This window comes from Anomaloglossus baeobatrachus, chromosome 1, assembly GCF_048569485.1.
Source record: "Anomaloglossus baeobatrachus isolate aAnoBae1 chromosome 1, aAnoBae1.hap1, whole genome shotgun sequence".
Lineage (NCBI taxonomy): Eukaryota > Metazoa > Chordata > Amphibia > Anura > Aromobatidae > Anomaloglossus > Anomaloglossus baeobatrachus.
Genome location: NC_134353.1, coordinates 431,792,968 through 431,804,826, shown reverse-complemented (window position 1 = coordinate 431,804,826; position 11,859 = coordinate 431,792,968). Strand labels below are relative to the sequence as shown.

General features: G+C 46.7%; 1 protein-coding gene across 5 annotated transcripts in view; it reads left to right on the top strand.

Annotated features, from left to right (window-relative positions):
* Window positions 1–2,881: 2,881 nt before the first annotated feature.
* Window positions 2,882–11,859, top strand: part of HMG20B (high mobility group 20B) — an 866,046-nt gene continuing 857,068 nt past the window's right edge. For 3 of the 5 annotated variants that reach the window (XM_075352628.1, XM_075352623.1, XM_075352627.1), the window contains exon 1: window positions 2,907–2,962. The gene's annotated coding sequence lies outside the window, so the exon portion shown is untranslated. Of the gene's footprint in view, window positions 2,963–11,859 lie in introns of all 5 variants that reach the window. The other 2 variants (XM_075352624.1, XM_075352625.1) reach the window with 1 other exon arrangement.

Sequence of the window (11,859 nt, the reverse complement as noted above, 5' to 3'; positions counted from 1 at the left end):
CCCCAATTGGGGCCCCTGTTGTGAGGCATCCTGTAAATGCCACACTGTTTGAAACCCCTTTTATACCTGACCCTAGCCCAGTCCACAGTGGGGAAGGGGCAACCCATGTGTGTATGTGGTTACGGATGATGAAACCGGTACCGACCTCTTTTTGGATCCACGATCAGCACCACACCCTGAGTGGGGTGCAGTACCCTGTGGTGACCTGAGCCTCAGGGGCGCCACATTACCCATCACCAGAGATTGTCTCTCCTATAACCCTGGGGCCAGCAGTCACAGCACCAGTCTTCCCGAGTGGCACCTGGTCTCACACCTGCAGCGTAACACCCTCACCATTAGAGGCTCTGGTGAAAACCAGGTGTAGTTCCGCAGTCAAGCCCCTCTGGGTTTTCTGTGAGCTGTGGCCCAGTGGCTCCACTAAAACCTCTGCTCACCATATGAGCATAACAGGGAGCTCTCAGGAGCAGCTGCATTCTCTATGTACTGTGTCTGCTCTGTAGTGAGAAGACTAGAATGGAGATGTATGATCAGATCCAGCCATCACTCATCTCCTCATCACTGTCCACAATGGAGATGCTGGAGCAAAAATACTCACAGGAGCAGCTCCATTGTTCTCAGGATCCTGTTCCTGGTCTGTAGTGAGGAGACTAGAATTGAGGTGTATGATTAGCTCCAGCTATTAAAGATGGGCGAACTGGCAGATGTTTGGGTTCAGCGTTATTTAAAAAAAAAATAAAAATCTGGTTGGGGACTCTATTTAATTCTAACATATGCCCAGATGCCGAATCCCATATAAGTCTATGAGAACCCAACTATTGTGCTGTAAAATGGTGAAAGAAAGGACTAGGGGGATTGTGTTATACTTACCGAGTCTCCCATGCGGCTGTAACACTACTTCCTGGTCCGCTCATTAACTATCATACATATTCACTGCTTCTGCCAACCACTGTCAGTCCCCGCATCTATGATTGGTTGCAGTCAGACCGTGCCCCCACCCTGTGTGACAGCATCTGTGATTGGTTGAAATCATACAAGCTGTATGCATCCTTATAGTTTAAAAATAAACAAATTGGCGTAGTGTGCTGCCATATTGTGACACCCAGTGCAGATAAAGCATATGGCTACAGATTGCAGGTCCCTGCTGTGCACTTATCCTGGCTGTGTATCAAAATAAGAGGGACTGCATGCAGCTTTTTAAATTATTTAAATTAAAAAATAAACCAGTGTGTGGTCCCCCCCCAATTTTGATACCCAGCTATGATAAAGCTGACAACTGGGGTCTCGTTTTCTCAGGCTGGGAAGGAACATGCTTATTGCCCCCTCTCAGCCTAAAAATAGAAAAATAGCAGCCTGCAGCTGCCCAAAATTGTCGCATCCATTAGATTCAACAATTCCGGCATGTTACTCAGCTCAATCCGATTTCCCTGGTGCCGTGGCAATCGGGGTAATATAACGGGCTAATAACAGCTCACAGCTGCCACTAAACCCTAGATTAGTAATAGAAGGCGTCTGAGATCCTCCTATTACTAATACTGTAAGTGAAAAGATAAAAACACAAACACTGAAAAAAATCCTTAATTTGAAAAACAATACAAAACCCCCCACCCTTTTTCACCCCTCTATTAACCTCAGATACCCAGTTCTGACGTAAACCACATGAAGTCCCACAACGACTCCAGCTCTGCTACATACATACTGAAGGCACAGTGTATGGGCACAGAACATGTCCGCACACTGTGGGCTTCAGTCAGAGTGACTGAGCCGCAGCTGTGAGTGGTGACGTCACTCAGTTTATCTGCAGTCACAGCAGGAGGTTACCACAGTACCCCACCTGTGACCACAGGTAAACTGATCTCAGATGACCTCATTGAACTCAGTGACCTCACCTCAGGTGAACTGAGTGCAATGAGACCTGCCTGCATCTCCTGGCAGAAAAGCATATTTTTTTTTGCCAGTAGATGCAGATTTGGTGCTGAAATTTATACACCAAATTCTTCCACCCAATCTGCAACTTCTGGCAAAAAATGCATCTAAATGTCATGTGGTTTTGATGCAATATTGATGTATTTTTTTGCCAGGAAATGCAGTATTGGTGCAGAAATTTAATGTAGAAATTTCAGCACCAAATCTGCATCTCCTGGCAAAAAAACCAGCACATAAACAGTTTTGACCAGAGATGGCTGGTAGCGATACAGTTTTGACGCGTTGGGTTTTTTTGCCAGGAGATGCAGATTTGGTGCAAGAATTTGGTGTATACCTTTCAACACCAAATCTGCATCTCCTGGCAAAAAAAAGATACACAAAAAAGATTTTGACACCGTTTCGGTTTTCTGCAGGGAGATGCAATTTTGGTGCAGACATTTCAGCAGCCTATGTGCAACTCCTTGCAGAAAACGGCACCGAAATAGCGTCAAAGCCATTTGTGTATTTCTTATACACCATGCATTTCTTTTTCCAGGAGATGCAGATTTGTTGCTGAAATTCATGCACCAAATCTGCATCTTCTGGCAAAAAAAAGACATAATCGCACCAATATCGCATCAAAACTGCAGCCATCACTCGTCTGGTTACTACAGAACTGAGATGTTGGATTCTCCACAACCTTATTTGCAGCACGTCCCTCCTTCAATCTAATTTCCGGAATTGCATGTCCCTTTAAGTTAAAGATACTAGGATGAATCTGATTAATGATTGGTGGCTGTAAAGCTCAGCACATCCTAACCACTATCGCTTTGAGTGACAGACACATCTACCAATCACATTCTTGCCTTTTTCGACACGCCGCTGTTTATGGAAGGGATATCCTATCAGCATGCACCTTTCACCTTAGGCTCATAATGGAAGTGGCACCATTCAGCCTATCAGATTTCAGGGACGGTGCAACGGGGCCGTCACCTGAACCAATAGTAGTTGAAAGGCGGAGGTTATTCAAGTCCGGGTGAGAGACAAACGCGAGAGGAAGGTTTGTTGATCTGAGGGATCTAATTGCTTCTGTTAATGTCCTGCTACGGCCGCGTCTGTGTACTTCGAGGGGGTCCTCATCTTGTTACCCTCCGTAGATGGTTTTTTTATGGTAGCCACTGGCGCTAATCCTGTGGCTCCGCAGAGAATATAGGCTGCACAGGACCTAATGTGGGGGCCATGAGTCGTGGCAGAGCCTTAAGCTGTGCGTGTTTGTCCCGTCCTCTTTTCTTCTCCATATGATGTGGAATTGCTTCCATTTGGGAGTGCCAGGTCTGAGTGCTCAGGAATACTGAGTTCCACCGTTCCCCATTTATAGAACCAGGTGCCTGCCCCAGGCCCCATACTGGTGTTCCCGCATAGACTTGGGACAGTCCTGGTCCTGTCGTCTCCCTTTACCAAATGGCTCTCATGGCGGTGAAAAATGTGGCTACTGGTATTGGAGTGCAGTGATTTACCTTTCAAGAGTAAACCGCCATGTTCATAAAGCTTTGGGGTTTATCTGTAGCTAAATAGGGTCAAACTCTTGCAAATCTTTTATCGGAGGAGTGGTTACAGGCAGAGAATGAAATGTTTTCTTCCCTGTAGCCACTGGCTTCCAGTCATTTGACCAGTACAGAACTTCCTGCACCAAATCTGCATCTCCTGAAATAAAAACACAATGCTTTTCATGCATTTAGGGTGTAAAAATGCAGCAATAATTGACATGCTTTAGATTTATTTCTGCACCAAAGCTGCAAGGAGAAAGAAGTAACATGTGCACAACACTTAATAATTCTTATTGACTTTGCTGGCATAAGGATTTTCATGCAGTTTTGTGACAAAACTGCACTAAAACCACATAGTACTGTGTGCACAGGGCCTTAGGCTACTTTCACACATCAGTTTTTTCCCATCAGGTACAATCCGGAAAAAAACGGGTAAAACGGATCCGGTACCGCATCCGTTTTATCCCCATAGATTTGCATTGTTACCGGATTGTACCTGATGACTTTGCGTTGCATCCGTTTTTTTCCGGATGCGGCAAAATTTATCAAAGCGGTGGCCGGAGGCAACGTGTCTTGCAACGTTTTTTTTTTTGTCCGGCAAAAAAAACCGCGCCGCATCCGGCTGCTGCGGCGCATTTTCAATGCATGCCTATGGACGCCGGATGCGGCGCGATGCGGAAAAAAATGCATCCGGCCGCCGCATGCGGTTTCTTCTACTGCGCATGCTCAGTAGCGTGCCGCAACCGGAAAAAACCGGACCGGCCGCATGTAAAAACTTATGCAAAGCATGCGGTGTTTTCGCCGCATCCGTTGCATAGGTTTCACAGCAGGATTGAGCCGCAATGCTCAAACCGGATGTGTGAAAGTAGCCTTAGTCTCTGCTCATGATACATGACCAACAGCACTGACAGTTTGCTCGGCAGCATATATCTAATGACAGGGCTGGCTATCAAAGAGTGATTACAGTTGTGGTGAGTAACTCCCTGCACCATCCTATTACTGAAGTATACATGTTCATCCCCCCCCCGTAGCTGCTGCTCTAATTAGCATAATATGATTTTTACTTTTACACATTAATAGTGCTTCTGGACATGGCTTCCTTTTAACACCTTAAGAAGCCCAATATGACCGACTCTGTTACTTTGCACTGTCTGTTTGTGATCCAGAAGGGTCTTTTACAATGTGAACCGATGGAGCGTAAGAGCTAGGTTCCGTAGATTTGCGTAGTAAAAGACATCCATCTTTCATGCAGAACCTAGTGTGCTCTGGAGAGTCTGGATTGCTGTCAAGTGACTCGAGAAGTTGTGAAATAGAGAAGACTGATCGATGAGTATATTATCACACTGAACTACACTAATAGTTGCATGGGTTTGGGGGAATAGAAGTTAACAGGCGTGTTTATATCACATAGGGAGATGGCTGCCTCTATAACTCCATCATGATTCCATGATCTTGGGTCCTGATAGTTACAATGGCAGCCCTTAGTTAATGGCACACACGGTGGTGGTAACAGGCTATTAATGTAAATCTGACAGGTCTCATGCACTACAGTGCAGAGGTATTGCAGTGTATGAGACCAGCAATTAAACCCTTCACAACTGATGTACAGATGTAAGTAATCAGCCGTGTCCTTGCCTTTGATGCGGGCTCAAAATGAAGCCCACATCTTTCACAGCACTTCATTTTTAATCAACCTTTAAGTGTCTCAAGCAGCCTGAGGTGGATCTGTTAACCACTTAAATGCTGCTGTCGGTTTCTGACAGCTGCATTTAAAGGGGTGGTTCACCCATTTTTTTTTTTTTATTCTAATTTTCTCTACGAGTGTAACTTAATATTTTAGGTGTCTTCTTCATTGGCTTCTATATGGCTGGCTATCCTGCACGCTCCGTGTCAGTCACATGACCTTCTGGTGCTGTGGCCGCTAGTATCCTCTGACGGCACGTCAAGTTCCGGGCTCTCAGACTTGATGTTACGTCGGGGGATGCTGGCACCACTCATACTGATTGACTGGGCTGTAGGCGGTGACTACCGCATGTCACAGCCCAGCATCGAGGGAAGATCCGGAGGGTGCCAGTGTCGAGCGGTGAAGAGGGCTAAGCGTCCTGCAGATTAGTGAGGCACGGCGCCAGTATGGAGAACAGGGGGGGTTTCTTCAGCTGAACTCCACCCCCCCCCCACTCCTGTCACATAAGTATGTGATATCACTATCCAGCCGCCTCCTCTGCTCCGATGTCAGGAGAGCATGTAAGACACGCAGCACAGCATGTAACAGCTCTCTCTTCTCTCTCCGCTCTCTTCTTCTCTTCTCTCTCCGCTCTCTTCTTCTCTTCTCTCTCCGCTCTCTTCTTCTCTTCTCTCTCCGCTCTCTTCTTCTCTTCTCTCTCCGCTCTCTTCTTCTCTTCTCTCTCCGCTCTCTTCTTCTCTTCTCTCTCCGCTCTCTTCTTCTCTTCTCTCTCCGCTCTCTTCTTCTCTTCTCTCTCCGCTCTCTTCTTCTCTTCTCTCTCCGCTCTCTTCTTCTCTTCTCTCTCCGCTCTCTTCTTCTCTTCTCTCTCCGCTCTCTTCTTCTCTTCTCTCTCCGCTCTCTTCTTCTCTTCTCTCTCCGCTCTCTTCTTCTCTTCTCTCTCCGCTCTCTTCTTCTCTTCTCTCTCCGCTCTCTTCTTCTCTTCTCTCTCCGCTCTCTTCTTCTCTTCTCTCTCCGCTCTCTTCTTCTCTTCTCTCTCCGCTCTCTTCTTCTCTTCTCTCTCCGCTCTCTTCTTCTCTTCTCTCTCCGCTCTCTTCTTCTCTTCTCTCTCCGCTCTCTTCTTCTCTTCTCTCTCCGCTCTCTTCTTCTCTTCTCTCTCCGCTCTCTTCTTCTCTTCTCTCTCCGCTCTCTTCTTCTCTTCTCTCTCCGCTCTCTTCTTCTCTTCTCTCTCCGCTCTCTTCTTCTCTTCTCTCTCCGCTCTCTTCTTCTCTTCTCTCTCCGCTCTCTTCTTCTCTTCTCTCTCCGCTCTCTTCTTCTCTTCTCTCTCCGCTCTCTTCTTCTCTTCTCTCTCCGCTCTCTTCTTCTCTTCTCTCTCCGCTCTCTTCTTCTCTTCTCTCTCCGCTCTCTTCTTCTCTTCTCTCTCCGCTCTCTTCTTCTCTTCTCTCTCCGCTCTCTTCTTCTCTTCTCTCTCCGCTCTCTTCTTCTCTTCTCTCTCCGCTCTCTTCTTCTCTTCTCTCTCCGCTCTCTTCTTCTCTTCTCTCTCCGCTCTCTTCTTCTCTTCTCTCTCCGCTCTCTTCTTCTCTTCTCTCTCCGCTCTCTTCTTCTCTTCTCTCTCCGCTCTCTTCTTCTCTTCTCTCTCCGCTCTCTTCTTCTCTTCTCTCTCCGCTCTCTTCTTCTCTTCTCTCTCCGCTCTCTTCTTCTCTTCTCTCTCCGCTCTCTTCTTCTCTTCTCTCTCCGCTCTCTTCTTCTCTTCTCTCTCCGCTCTCTTCTTCTCTTCTCTCTCCGCTCTCTTCTTCTCTTCTCTCTCCGCTCTCTTCTTCTCTTCTCTCTCCGCTCTCTTCTTCTCTTCTCTCTCCGCTCTCTTCTTCTCTTCTCTCTCCGCTCTCTTCTTCTCTTCTCTCTCCGCTCTCTTCTTCTCTTCTCTCTCCGCTCTCTTCTTCTCTTCTCTCTCCGCTCTCTTCTTCTCTTCTCTCTCCGCTCTCTTCTTCTCTTCTCTCTCCGCTCTCTTCTTCTCTTCTCTCTCCGCTCTCTTCTTCTCTTCTCTCTCCGCTCTCTTCTTCTCTTCTCTCTCCGCTCTCTTCTTCTCTTCTCTCTCCGCTCTCTTCTTCTCTTCAATATATGCTTTATTGGCAGGACCAAAATACAATTAGTGTTGCCAAAGCAAGAGAAATACAGTAAGTGTTTTGGGAGGGGATCAGGGTTATGGGGAATTGGGGGCACAATTTGGGCTCTGAAAGTCCTTTTAGGGGTTTTATGTTCCTCTCAGCTTATGACAAGTGGTGACATATTGGGCGGCGATATCCACCATTGATTCCTATTTCTCCAGTAGGATGTGGAGTTTGATCTCCTCGTCCATGGATCGATAGTCCGGGGTGTGAGTGGTAAGTTTCTGGAAGTGGGAGGCTCTCACTGCTGAGTATTTGTTACAGTGCAGCAGGAAATGCACCTTGTCCTCCAGAGCCCCCTGCTGGCAGTGCTGGCACAGTCTGTTCTCTCGCGGCTTGTATGTCTGTCGGTGCCGTTCTGTTTCCACCTCTAGACTGTGGCCACTCAGTCTGTACAAGCTCAGGGTCTGCCTGTCTTTGGGGTGGCGTACCCTCTCCAGATATGGGGCCAGACTGTAGTCCCTCTGCAGTGACCGGTAGATGGTGAGTTTCTGGGAGTTCTCTAATTCATTCTTCCAATTGTCTATGTATTGCATCTTGCAGCTCTCTGAGATCTTTTATTTGGGGTTTTGTCAGGGTGTGTTGCTGACTTTGGCTGTACTGGCTGCCGGGGTTTCAGGCTTGCTGTGGGCACTGGCTCAGCAAGGCTTTATGATGGTAGGAGCTGGGGTTGCTGTTTTGTATGTGTGCCTGGTGTGATAGCGCCCTCTTGTGTATACTGAGCCATAAGGACAATCGGCCCAGCTCTGCCCGACATTCTATGTTTGAAGTGCTGTCATGGACTTGGAGGAGATATTTGCAGAACTCCATGTGGAAGATTTCGGTTGGCCTTGAATCCCACTTTGTCTGGTCTGGATTGGTAACCGGGCCCCATACCTCGCTGCCATACAGCAGTATGGGTGTGATGGCGCTATCAAAAATCTTGAGCCAGACTCTCTCACAGGTGATTTGAGGTGGTACAATTGTCTTCTGATGGCGTAGAAGGTTCTGCACACTTTTTTCCTTTCAGGGCTTCTGCTGCTTGCTTGAGGCTCCCGCTATTGCTTAGCTCTTGATAGAGGTAGGTATAGTTGCTGGTCTTCTCCAGCGTGGAGCCATTTAATGTGAAGGAGGCAGTGGGCATTTTATTCTGGTTCCTCTTCTGAAACACCATGACTTTGGTGTCTTCCGTCTTCCATCCTGCGCTGAGGATTCCAATCCCCAGCTGGACACAAAATATGGGCGAAGGCCATGTGTTTTTTTTTTTGTTTGTTTTTTTTATAAACAATTTCATGAAATAATAAAAATATACAATATATATATATTAGACATTTTTTGTTCCCAGCCAGGTGCAAATAGGTAGCTGAGGGCAGCCTGTACCTGCCTGCTCTACCTGGCTAGCATACAAAAAATATGATCAAGCCCACTTTTTTTTTTTTTTTTTTTTTTTAATGAATTTAAAAAAAACAAAACAAACCATGGGCTTCGGCCATCAAGCGCCAGAGCATTTTGCTGCTCACTCATCCCTACTCTTGACCACACAGCCAGCAGAACAAGTAATCAAATAACTCCAGTGTTGGCCGATTACTTCTTCTGTGTCCCCCTGTCTCTCTGCATCCATCGCATCATGTGTGAGCTGTGAGGTCAGCTGAGTTGAGTCCGGCACTGGAGTCAGCTGATCTGAACTCCAGCCCGCACACGCTGCGACAGATGCAGCGGGACACAGAACAAGTAATTGACCGACACTGGAGTCAGCTGATCGGAACTCGGTGAACTCCTGAGCACACAGCTTGCACATGGTCACCTGTCATCGGCAGCAGGCAGTGACTGCTGTTAACCTGCATCCATCGCAGGCACTGACTCCAGTGCCAGCCGATAAATTCTGTGTCCCGCTGCAGAAGGATCCGGTAAAATAACAATTGCGGTTGCATGCGTTGCACATTTAATCCGCCGGCTCCGGTCATATGCGGTTTGTGTTTTTTTTGCTTACAGGCAAAAAGACGCTAATGTGAAAGTAGCCTGCAAAATGCATGCCACATGGATGATACGGGCGACACAGAGACTAGGAAAGAGGGGGAAAAGCAATCTCATGACCCCATTTATTTTTTTTATTTTTTTCTTTCCCTCCCCAAAGATTTATTTTTTTCCACATGTTGCGCCGGCTAAGACTGCTTTCATTCATCAGTTTTGGAAAAAAACTAATGTAGCTGATCCGTTTTTTGCCTGATCCATTGAATCAGTTTTTACACCGGATTGTGCCTCATGCCAAAAAACTGACACTTTCTTCCCCTGGTTGTGCAGAGCTGTGAGCTTCTGCTGTCTCTGTTGTGATTTCTCTCAGTGCTTCCACAGGGAAGAGGCAGGGAGGAGTCTTGGAGTGAAGAGCTGAGTGGGTGTGTCAGATACAGTCCTAAGAATTATGGGAGTTGTAGGATCTGAATTCAGGAGAGAGATTAACCTCATCAGAGCTGGAGCCAGAAATGAGGATGTGCTGCTGGAGCACGATAAAAGGTAATATTGCTGAAATAACATAATAGATGTGTGGAGAGGCACATATTAGCAAGATTTATGAGAGAAAAAATTTTTTTGGAAACTGGACAACTTCTTTAACATGCACTGTGAAGAAGCACTTCATGTGATCGTTGGTCACATAAATGTTTGCATGATATCCGGGGCTTAGCTGATGACCCCTGTACCTGTCTTCTCAATCCTCCTGTGGACACTGGCTGTGAGCAGGAGTTCAGAGAAGATTATGATTTCTGCTGTACATTGCAATGCTTATGCATTGTTATGAATAGCACAGGCAATAGGACGATTGCAACATAAAGTCCCCTAAGAGGACAATTAAATACTGTAAAAAAAAAATAATTAAAAATAAATTAAAAACATAAAAGTAAAAAACAAAAAGACAAGTTGAAATCGCCTCCCTTTCCACCATTAAAAATCAAATATAACAAAAAACCCACTAACATGTATTTGGTATTGCCACATTCAGAAATGCTCAGTTTATCACAATATAAAATATAAATTTAATCTGATTGGTAAATGGTGCAACAAGGAAATAAAAATCAAAACTCCAGAATTGCACTTTATTTTGGTCGCCACAACATTGCAATAAAAGGCAATCCCAAACATGATGTCTACCCCAAAGTGGTATCAGTAAAAATGACTTGGGCTGCTTTCACACATCAGGTTTTTGCTGTGCGGCACAATCCGGCGCTTTGCGGGAAAAACGCATCGAGTTTTTTTTTTGCCACCGGGTGCGTTTTTTTTCATACTTTTATTAGCGCCGGATTGTGCCGCATGTACTTGCGTTTGATCCGGTTTTTGTAGGATGCGGCAAAAATCGTCACTCCGCCGGCCGCACAGGACGCAGAGAGGAACGTTTTTGCCAGCGGCAAAAAAACGCATAGCGCCGGGTGCGGCGCTGTGCGGCATGCTGCATATTGAAAGTCTATACGTGACAAATCCGGTGGCATGCCTCAAACGCCGGAAGCATGTACCGGTTCCGTTTTTTACTTCTGAGCATGCCCAGAAGTAATATAAATTCATTGCTTCTCAGAAAATCACTCACTCTCTCGCTCACTGACTCATTCACTCTCTTTCCTACTCACGGATCACGGGCGCGGCACTGCACGGCGTTCACAAAGCTCTGGTGGCTTCTGATTTGAAATTGCCGGCCGCCCATTATTCAATCTTGTATTCACTGCTTTTCCCGCCCACCGGCGCCTATGATTGGTTGCAGTCAGACATGCCCCCACGCTGAGTGACAGCTGTCTCACTGCAACCAATCACAGCCGCAGGTGGGCGGGTCTATATCTTGCAGTAAAATAAATAAAAAAAAAACTGCGTGCGGTCCCCCCCAATTTTGATACCAGCCAAGATAAAGCCACACGGCTGAAGGCTGGTATTCTCAGGATGGGGAGCCCTGTGTTATGGGGAGCCTCCCAGCCTAACAATATCAGCCAGCAGCCACCCGGTATTGCTGCATCCATTAGATGCGGCAGTCCCGGGACTCGACCCGACTCATCCCGAATTGCCCTGGTGTGGTGAAAATCGGGGTAATAAGGGGTTAATCATGGCAGACGTCTATGAGACACCCCCAATGATTAACCTGTAAGTGAAAGAAAATAAACATACACCCACAAAATACTTTATTTGGAATAAAAGACAAAAAAAACACCCTCTTTCACCACTTTATTAAAATCCCCAAATACCGATCCAGGTCCGACGTAATCCACAGAGGTCCCACGACGCATCCAGCTCTCCTACATAAAGCTGACAGGAGCGGCAGTAGAATACCGCCGCCTCTATCAGCTCCACGCAGCAACTGTAGTGAATCGCGCTGTCAGCGGGGACGTCACTGCGTGTGCGGTGATGATGCGTGTGGGAGTGCCTGCGTGTGCGGTGATGATGCGTGCGGGAGTGCCTGCGTGTGTGGTGGGGTCTCTCCCTCTCAGCTTAAAACAAACAAAAAAAAAAAGGATCCGTTTTTTTACCGGATCCGTCGCCTCAGTTTTTACAGAATATGACACTGATCCGTTGCATCAGGCACAAACCGGATTGTGCCTGATTGCAAAAAACT